This window comes from Harpia harpyja, chromosome 15 (genome assembly GCF_026419915.1).
Source record: "Harpia harpyja isolate bHarHar1 chromosome 15, bHarHar1 primary haplotype, whole genome shotgun sequence".
NCBI lineage: Eukaryota > Metazoa > Chordata > Aves > Accipitriformes > Accipitridae > Harpia > Harpia harpyja.
This window is the reverse complement of record NC_068954.1, coordinates 6,867,091-6,877,605: the sequence shown is the minus strand read 5'-3', so window position 1 is coordinate 6,877,605 and position 10,515 is coordinate 6,867,091. Positions and strand designations below refer to the sequence as shown.

The following is a 10,515-nucleotide window of genomic DNA, read 5'->3' as shown; positions in this document are numbered from 1 at the left end:
ATCACACTCATTAATCGAAAGCACGTAAAGATGGGGTACACAGCCCAGGCTCCCTCTGTCTCTTTCTCTCCTTCTCTGTGCAAAGATGTGTATATCAGTGAGCATGAAAGTGAGGTGTATTCAGCAGTGAAATGTCCATATGTCCCTTCTTGCTTTTATAGTATGAACTGGATCATGGTAGAGTAACTAAAAAGTGATCCTGAGTGGAGATATCAAGTTCCTAAAATAAATTCTTGTTGTGTCCAGAAAGAAGGATGCTGTTAGCTGTAGAGTCTGGAGTCCTATATACAATTTTGCATCTTAAGACATCCTCAGAAAGATCGTCCAGATACGCCCCACTCAGACCCTGAAACAGAGAGAGACTAGCTGTTGTCAGCTACTTCTTCACTCAAGAAGGAGAAGCTGATACCTCCAGAAAGCAATACTTATCACAGATTGCACATCCCCTGTGCCATCTGATGGGTTGATATTGGGCCACGGTACTGTAGTGTGTTATTTTGCAAGAACATCAGAGATGGTGCAAAGCCAGGAGAGACAAAAGCAAGGAGGCCATTACAATGTCCTTCATTTTATCAGCATAACCAGCAGTGAGCCTTGGCGAACCATCCCCACCTTCCTGGGGTGCAGTCGTTTGGCTAGTGCATCAAAATCCCACTCTGGGAGCCCCAGCGTGAGGCAGCAGGACCTGCACAGCACAGTTTGGGGGTTATTGCAGGGGTAGCTGTCCTTCTGGATGCATGAGCCTGCCCAGATTTCTTCTGTGCCTTGACAAGGAGCCCCTGTACCACAGCCGCATCGCTGGGGTGTTGCTGAGCACGAGCTCCATGTGGAAAGGCTCGCCTATATTAATTTGCAGAGTATCTCAGCACCCCTTAGCATGAAAGGCACCATAGCTGAAAGTCTGAGAAGCACAGATCACTCTGTATAGTGACAACTGAGGCTCTTAGAACAGTTTACCCTAGAAAAAAAATGTAATTTCTTTCACTTCCACACCCCTGATAACCAAAAAAGTGTTTTCCTCATCTTGAAATTGCACTCCCCAGCAGCTCTGTCAGCACCCCCGCCCAAGTGTCTCTTGCATCCACTTTCCCCCCCACCGCAGGAAGTCGCTTTGAAAATATTTCCCAGGTTCCTTCCTGGCCAGAGGTCATCTCCGTGTTTTGGACCAGCAAGAATCACCATGTTCTCTGACACAACAAACAGAGAAGGAAGATCTGCCCTGCCCATCCAGCACAGCGCTTTCAGGCTTGTGTTTTTTAGCTGGAACTCCACCCCGTGCTGGTGGAGAAGGGATCGGTTCCCACTGATCGCAGGAAAGGGAGGTCACGGGGTTTGCTTGATTAAATCACCACAAGCCAAAAGGTTCTCTCTCTCGCTTACTGAGAATTGCTCACAGGCTGTTTAATTTGTTCCAAAAAGAAAAGCAAAACAAAAAACAAACCCCGAGCCCAACAACCAAGAGCACACACGGAAAAGCAGGTGTGTCTCGAGCTCTTGGGGAAACAAAGGGCAGAGACTGAGGCAGGAGTTGACACTTGGATGGGAAGTTTCCTTCCCAGCACAGGAGGACAAGTTTGGAAAAGACTCGGACACGACCAGCACTTGTTGTCCTACAGGTACGGATGATCTGTGTGAAATGTAGCATCGGTCTCCTTGTGCGGTTTAACAGTTTGGGGCAGGTGAAGGTGGCTTGAAGGAATTTTCAGGGCCAGATTCTGACACTGCGGTGCAAGCTTTACATGACCGGTAAACCTGCTGCAGGTTGCTACAGGGAGAACTGTGATCGGCACATGTTTCGTTTTGTGGTGATTAGTTGACATTTTTCTGTAGGATGCTTTTGGCTTTTCAGGGTATGAATTAAGCCATTCAAGCTTCTGTCAAAGTGCTACTGTCTGTTAGCTTGGCTAGTGAATTTTAATAGAGGTTATGACTAATCTAGTTTAAGCTCGGGGCTGCAGAGGTAGACGGACATGCACAGAAATACTCTGCTAATCTGGACTGCATTTATTACCTCCTAAGGCATGCTACATAGTTTCAGAAAAAAACAGATCAATTGCAATAACATTTGGATTTTTTATAACTTTGTTTTATGCTTATAGGGGCTGGGATTTGCAATGCAGATAACAGGCACTGTATTTTTGTCAGCTGTATAAAATGGTGGGTTTGTTTCTTTTAAGAGCAATCTCTTGCATCCCCCTTCAGTTTCATATTAGGTGATGCTTGCTGACAGGGGAGAGGGACTTGGGGCACCCGTGGCCACAGGCTGAGACACTGCTGTGTACTGTCTTTGAGTGTCACATTTATCTTGTTTCCATTCTTTTCTACCTGTGTTTATTGCTGCTTAAATGAAAGCCAGTTTTATAGCGTTATGGTGGAGTGCTGTTGCCAGTGTTCAGTGTCAGGGGGATACAAGGATGCTTTCTGATGCTTTCACCTCCATTGATGTCTATAAACCCAAAAGTCCTGCTCCATCCAAACATCCCGGTGCAGCAGTATCCACTGGTTGCTTAAATGATCATGATTCAGAAAAAACTCTCTCTTTCCTTGTCAGTGGGAAAGTGATGCTCACCTACGTGCATAAGGAGCTTTCAGATTTGGGGAAGGAAAACTGTTATTGTTTGAATGCTGTAACTCGCTTTCAGTGACAGTTTTATGGGAAGCGATGAGCTTGTAACAGGCAAGGGAAAGGACATTGGGAATTTGAAAGCTGGAGACTCCTTTTCTCCTTGCTCCATCACTTGCTGTTGCACAGTGAAAATGGCATTTCTCAACCTGTAGATCTTCCTCTCACCCAGAAAATTCCTCATCTATTTGTGTCACCTTATCTGTCTTGCGATGTCTGGCAACACTGCAGAACGAATTGATACATAAGGAAATTTGGGAGCAAATCTTCAGCATCTGTGTAGCTGTGACACTTGACTGAATTCAGTAATGGCTCAGCCAACTCAGCAGGAACCCTGTGTGAGTATTTGGCATTTGTCATTATTTAACTTCCCCAGATTCCTCTGAGTTCGCCTCCGGTGATCCAGGTTTAAAAAACAAACAAACAGAACATGCGTAGGCTCTGGGAAGATATCTTTGTCCTAGGCTCCTTGATTATTTTTATTTTTTTAACACCTCTTAGACAGGCTTAATAAAGCAGTTTTCCAAAGTCTCAATTGAAGACGTGGGAAATTCCTCAAACTAGGCAGAGCTTCCTCTCATTGTTAAAACACAAAAGACCAGCGCAGCCCTTACTAGAGTTCCTTTTTTAACCCATTCATCTTGATCAAGAAAGCCTCCCTGCTGCTGCCACCGTTCATGGCTGCAATTCACAGTTTGCCAGAAGAAACAAGGGCTTACAGTAGGCAAGCATGGATGTGAATAGCATCATCCATGAGGGCATCATTAGTTTGGGGGCTGTATTTGCACATTGTAAATTAAATGTACTTGCACTTGAAACTGAAATGATTTGCTGCTGGAATTAATCTCAGCCTTGTGTAAGAATCATGGCTTTTTAAGACCAAATGGGATGAATCTACAGTAAAACCAAACTCGTTTTGGAAAACCATTGCCAGTTTTTCATGGAACAGTTTCTTAGGGCTGTGACCTCAAAGAGGTGTCCAATTGCCATCTGGGACCGGATCCACTGTAATTTCATGATTATGCAGAGTTTTTTTCTCAAATAATCTTGCATGTTGCTCAGCCTGCCTATGGGCAGTTACCACCCATCAACTAATCTGATCCAGCACCTGGTGTGAGTGGTAACGAAGCAGCAGCTCGTCCCCCTTATCTGTGCTCGGCAGCATCCTGCCTGAGGACCGAGCCAGCGCTGGGTGAGGGCAGAACCTGCGGGGCTGTGATGGTGGGCTGGAGGGCTTGTGTTAGGAATGTGGGTGAGATGGAAGGCACAAGGTGGGTGTGCAGGAACAGGGAGTATGGGAAGGAGCTTGCAAAAGATGATTTGCAATGGCATGTTTCTTTCTGACGGAGGAATGAGCCACTCCATGTTTTTTGCAGGAAAAAGCAGTTCCTGCAGAGCAGCTAAGTCACTGTAGCAGGTTGTCTAGTAATTACAGTGCTATATTTGCATGTTATAATGCTGCACCAGTGGACTTTGTTAAGGAATTTTTGACTACATTTGCAGCCTATTCTGAGGGCTTGTCTGCTTACAGTGGTGGCCTGTAAGAGAGGTTTCACTCGCACAACCATCCCATGACATGACATGGATGTTGTAACCTTAATCCATCATTTCTGCTCTCAGCCCATATTTTTTCTCCAAACTTCAGTTTATCCATGGAAGCCTGTAATGAATTCTGCCCCAAAGCCCTGCCCTCTCCATCATAACTCCCATGTGAGCAAGCCAAACAAGATGGGTGTACTGGGTCTGGCCGGGATGGAGTTAACTTTCTTCGTAACAGCCCATAAGGTGCTGTGTTTTGGATTTGTGGCTAAAACAGTGTCGACAGCACACCAATGTTTTGGCTATTGCTGAGCAGTGCTTGCACAGCATCAAGGCTTTCTTTTTCCCACTCCATAGTGAGTGGACTGGGGGTTGGGAAGGGTTACAGCTGGCAATGCTGTCTCGAATTCACGAAAATGATATTTCAAACCATATAACATCATGTTCAGCAATAAAAAACAGGGGCGGGGGTCAGGGTTGTCTTCCAAGGTGGCCATTGCTTGGAGACTTGTGGGCATCTGTCTGCTTGTGGGAGGTGGTGAGTGATTGCCTTCACCTCACTTGTTTTTTCTTTCCTCTTTCTTTCCCTTATTAACCTGTATATATCTCAACCCACTAGCTTTCTCACTTTTTCTCTTCCTATTCTCTCCCCCATCCTGCTGGCAGGTGAGGAGTGAGTGGCTGTGTGGGTGCTTAGCTGCAGGGCAGGGTCAGCCCACCACAACAGGATATCCAGCCCACCTTTTAGACACCTTCTAATGGACCACTTTTGAATAAACAGAAGGCTTTCCCAACCCAGAAGAAAACCTTTAACTCCCTTGTGTCATCTCAATCAGCTGATTTACACAAAGTAGTATTTATTTTAGGAAGAGGACACCTAAAATTGACCACTCCTGGCATTGAAATCCTTCCTTCTGGCTGAAAAGGGAGCTGTGTCTCATTTGCCTTCTAGGTGTTGCTACAGCTCTCACTTTATCAGGCTGTTAGCGCAAGCACTGATGAGTTGTTATTCCTGCCCCAGGTTCTCTCTAAAAACCCTGTGAGGTAGGGACAGCTAACACCATCCTTGTTTGGCAGCGAGAACAGAAGCACAGAAGTAGTGAGGGTTTGCTTACACAGTTGGCTGCTGCCAACCCAGGCTCTACTTAAACCCACCTCAACAGGAGAGAAGATCTTGTGGCAGGCCAGGTTTGAGGATGTGTGTGAGTAGCAGAGCTGTATGTATTCCCCATTTAAATTGTAATTTGAAACATTAATTTCCAAATGCCTTCCCCAAAAACATAACAGAGCTGTGATCTAGTATGTAATTTACTGTCCTCGGAAATTCCTCAAAACAGCAGAGCTTCCCCCAATTGTTCATGCACAGAGGAAAAGCTCTACTAGAGTTCCTGCTTCAGCTCGTTCCTGTGACCACTGACTCGGACCTTGACAACCATCAGGCTGAGTGTGTAAAAACCATCTTCATTCCAAAGCTGTCTCTACGTGCCTTATTACAGGCTCTTCACAGCGTACCCCTTGCTCCTGAAATTGTTTTACTGTTCCTTCTTGAGGGAGAAATTCTTTAAATTCCTGCATGGGGTCCCTAAAATCTGAGTCCAACGATCCTACAGCTGAGATCCTGGATGAGCCTGTGCATGTCTCAAGTCTCTCCGGCTGTAAAACAGGACAGATGGCACTTCCTTCCTTCCTCTCACTATCCATCCTGTTTCAAGCCTACAGCTTAAAAAGTCCAATTACTGTTCGTAAGTGGTTATGGTCCCTTATCTCAGTAAGGACACACAAGATGTTAGAATCACTGAATCATAGAATGGTTTGGGTTGGAAAGGACCTTAAAGATCATCCAGTTCCAGCCCCCCTGCCATGGGCAGGGACACCTTCCACTAGACCAGGTTGCTCAGAGCCCCATCCAGCCTGGCCTTGAACACTGCCAGGGATGGGGCAGCCACAACTTCTCTGAGCAACCTGTTCCACTGCCTCACCATTCTCACAGTAAAGAATTTTTTCCTAATATCTTATCTAAATCTACCCTCTTTCAGTTTCAAGCCATTACCCCTTGTCCTATCACTACACTCCCTGATAAAGACTCCCTCCCCATCTTTCCTGTCGGCCCCCTTTAAGTGCTGGAAGGCTACTGTAAGGTCTCCCCGGAGCCTTCTCTTCTCCAGGCTGAACAACCCCAACTCTCTCAGCCTGTCCTCACAGGGGAGGTGTTCTGTGCTATTAATGAAAATCTGTTGCAAAAGCTGCCTGCTCTTTTCCGAAATGCCTTATTTCTGAACAGCCTTGCAATAGTGGCTACAGCAGTGTTTCAGCATCATAGTACCAAACTTGGCGAAGGCTTAATCCATCTGACAGCAGTTAACGGAGGCTTCCCTTGTCCCTAACATAAGTGCAGATGCTTTTGAGGGTGTTGAAGCAGAGGAGATTCCTACTGAAGTAAGACTTAGCCTGCCTGTACAGTCAGCAGAGAGAAACACAAGTGCCTCTGAAGATTTGCCGTGGGAGATGCCCCCAAAGTTAGGCACCAACCTCGTCCCATTGAGGGCAGAGGAGCTGAAGAATATTCCTCATCTTGAAATGTGCATTTTACCATAGGCCATGGTAGGATTAGAAGAAACACATCCAACAGCAACAGCATAGCATGAGAGGCTGAAGTTTTTCCCTAACCCTGAGGTCATCTGTCAGGGCACAGCTCACCTCCCTATGTGTGAACTCTCCTTTTCCCTCTAAAACAAGGCAGCCTAGGCTGCGCTGCTGACTGAGAACAGCCCCTGGCCCATACTGTTCTTTCAAGCATTTCTGTGAATCTTGGCATTGGCATTGGCTGAGACAGGGAACAGGCTAAGTATTGACTAGGTCTCCTAGAAAAACAGGGCAGAAAGAGACCTCAGCAGGTTATGTACTCCAGCCCTACATCTCATGGAAGCTGTTTGTTTAAGCTCTCCGAAGGCACCCTGGGGCCTGAGAAATGCCACTCCTCTACCCAGCTCGGTGTTGGATCTCATGAGCAAACCTGCCATCAGGTGCAAGTTGTCTTGCATTGCGGTGCTTTTACGCCATGTGAGCCCAACATGCACCATAGGGGTTCACAAGGCTGGAACATCCCTGGTCTAAATCTGAAGCATGATGTTATTTTGAACCAGGCTGAACATCTGTCTGAAGTCTAATATTCCTTAAAGTCTTCTGAACATTAGTAAAACAAACTAGTCCCATCTATGTTGCTGATATTCCATCTTGATTTCACACCTAATGCCAATGACGAAGATGAAAGCGCTCTGATGATTTTGAAAACATTGTAGACAAGTGTAACCTTCAAAGAAGTCAAATACTAGCACTATTTAGCATTTCTGAGTTATCCTGTGCTCTGAAAGACAGACCAGTACAAAAATGGTGAGGCTGGAAGTGAGATCAGTGGAACAAAATACAAACAATTATTTTTTCTCTCAGGCTTGATCGTTACAGAAGGGAATTATGAGATATGGACAACAGAGACCTACCTTCACTGATCTAAGGGATTTCCCTCCATTTATATGATTCTTTGTGCAAAAGGTAGATGCTATTTTGTACTCCTACATTTTTGTTGCTAGGTGTGACAGGCCAGGCCCTCAGGCAGGAAACTCCTGCTGTCCAGAGCAGGATTATACAAACTCCAAATGGCCGACACCTACACAACTTGCAGTAGCTTCCTATACAGCCAGCTGTGCTTGCAGCAATAACAGGAAAAAAATCAAGAGGTTAATAAAACGAAATGAGCAGGAAGCATGCAGTCATCAGACTTTCTAGTACTTCAGTCTATAGAAGTAACCCGTGGCTGGCCTGACTTAGGGACCTAATCCAAAACTCATTGAAGCCCATGGAAATTCCACTTCAGCGGATATTGTTAGACCTCACTCTTCACTATACCGTTATGGGAGTACATGGAGAGTTCCACCTTCCCTGTACTCACACAGTGCTGAGCTCCAAATCTCTTGCTTCATTACTGCTAGCTGTGAGATAGGCCTGCCACTAGTAACTGCAGATGCTCCAAAAAGGATGAGGAAAAGAAGGGAAAGTTCATGGCTACGTCCCTTCTCCCACCCCAGCCATCAGAGGTGAGCAAATGTGTGTTGGCATGTGCTTTTCCACAGCCTTTAAATCATATGGTACTTGGCTACGTGCAAAGAGCTGGAATAGCAGAGTGGAACTCATTGTTTTGCATTTTCTTTATTTTTTTCCTGTTGTTGTTCTACAAAACTCTAACATGAAGGTCAAGCAGGAGCCCTTGGCTGGAGTTGAGAGAAACCTCCTGAGCAGAGGTGAGGGAGAAATGCCAGGAAGAAGGCAAGAATCGGGCAGGGCTTTCTTTTTCCAGTAAAGTGCTGATTTAAATGCCTTTTTCACTTTGGTTTCAACTACCACTATTTTCAGCCTGGCATATTAATGTGCCGCATGGCATGGGGAGCATTCATCCCTTCACTTATGAGTTCCATGACATCTGTTTGCACACAACTAACTCACAAAAAATAAAAATTGCCCCCACAGTCCCCCTGAAAACGAAACCTTTGATCAAGTCCTACAGATCCCTTAGCATACCAGCTAGCTCGGCCCTCTGCACCATGCTAGGCACAAAGCTGGAATAAGACAGTTCCTCAAACATCACAGAGAAGTATCTTGCAGCCTGTTTATTGCCTGTTTGAATCCTTATCACTAAGTCATTCGATTTGGAGTCCTTGATTAATTTGTGTTTATTTTGGTTTTGTTCTCATTCAGATGTGTTATCTAAGGTCAGTGCAACTTCCCCTGTCCCCCCTTTCCCTTTTAGCCAACTCTCCCATGAAATATTGTTGTGCCTGGGCGTGTGTTTCTTAAAGTCATTGTGTGTTTTATGTCCGAAACAAACATTGTCTCATCATCCAACTTATTACGCACTACCCAAAGGTCATGTTTTATGCACAGAAGGGAAAGCTCTTCTGTTGTGGCTGAGGAAGAACAAACTGGACAGACAGTGAAAACAAGGGCTTTAGCCCCAGAGATCGAGTCTCTGAAAAAATGGTCAGTGGCTGTTTGAAAAGGATAAACCAGGTCTCAGCTGCTATAAGCTACTGGGCAGCCATGGAGCTAGGCTGTCTTGTGCCAGCCACGTATCTGCTCCCTTCACACCTTCTAATCTTTAGCAGCTCCTGGTTCCTCTCTCCATATGTCCTTCACCTCCACAGATCTCATGGCACCATAGGCCTTTCATCCAAAATGCCTAAAGGGAGACAGAGCTATTTAAGCCACAGGAAAATGCTGGTGTGGGGACAACTGAGTTTAATTAAGTTTGTCGGTGATAAAAGGAAGACTAGGGAAAATGTGGCCCCTCTCCAGAAGGAAATGGGAGACCTGGTTACCAGGCATATGGAGAAGGCTGAGTTACTCAGTGACTTTTTTGCCTCAGTCCTCACTGGAAAGTGCTCCAGCCACACCGCCCAAGTCGCAGAAGGCAAAGGCAGGGACTGGGAGAATGAAGAACTGCCCACTGTAGGAGAAGGTCAGGTTGGAGACCATCTAAGAAACCTGAAGGTGCACAAGTCCATGGGACCTGATGAGATGCATCCGCGGGTCCTGAGGGAGCTGGTGGATAAAGTGGCTAAGCCACTATTCATCATATTTGAGAAGTCATGGCAGTCCAGGGAAGTTCCCACTGACTGGAAAAGTGGAAACATAACCCTCATTTTTAAAAAGGGAAAAAAGGAAGACCTGCGGAACTATAGGCCAGTCAGTCTCACCTCTGTGTCTGGCAAGATGATGGAGCAGATCCTTCTGGAAACTATGCTAGGGCACATGGAAAATAAGGAGGTGATTGGTGACAGCCAACATGACTTCACTAAGGGAAAATCATGCCTGACAAATTTGGTGGCCTTCTATGATGGGGTTACAGTGTTGGTGGATAAGGGAAGAGCAACTGACGTCATCTACCTCGACTTGTGCAAAGCATTTGACACTGTCCCACATGACATCTTGTCTCTAAATTGGAGAGACATAGATTTGATGAATGGACCATGCGGTGGATAAGGAATTGGCTGGATGGTCACACTCAAAGAGTTGCAGTCAACAGCTTGATGTCCAAGTGGAGACCAGTGACAAGTGGAGTTCGTCAGGGGTTGGTATTGGGACCGGCGCTGTTTAATACCTTTGTTGGTGACATGGAGAGTGGGACTGAGTGCGTCCTCAGCAAGTTTGAAGATGACACCAAGCTGTGTGGTGCGGTTGACATGCTGGAGGGAAAGGATGCCATCCAGAGGGACCTCAACAGGCTTGAGAGGTGGGCCTGTGCGAACCTCATGAAGTTCAACAAGGGCAATTACAAGGTCCTGCACATGGGTCAGGGCAAT

General features: G+C 46.0%; 1 protein-coding gene across 3 annotated transcripts in view; it reads left to right on the top strand.

The window, feature by feature from the left end:
- Nucleotides 1–1,091: 1,091 nt before the first annotated feature.
- ADGRF5 (adhesion G protein-coupled receptor F5) overlaps nucleotides 1,092–10,515 on the top strand; it is a 47,826-nt gene continuing 38,402 nt past the window's right edge. For 2 of the 3 annotated variants that reach the window (XM_052809596.1, XM_052809595.1), the window contains exon 1: nucleotides 1,092–1,616. The gene's annotated coding sequence lies outside the window, so the exon portion shown is untranslated. Of the gene's footprint in view, nucleotides 1,617–7,609; nucleotides 7,712–10,515 lie in introns of all 3 variants that reach the window. The other variant, XM_052809597.1, reaches the window with a different exon arrangement.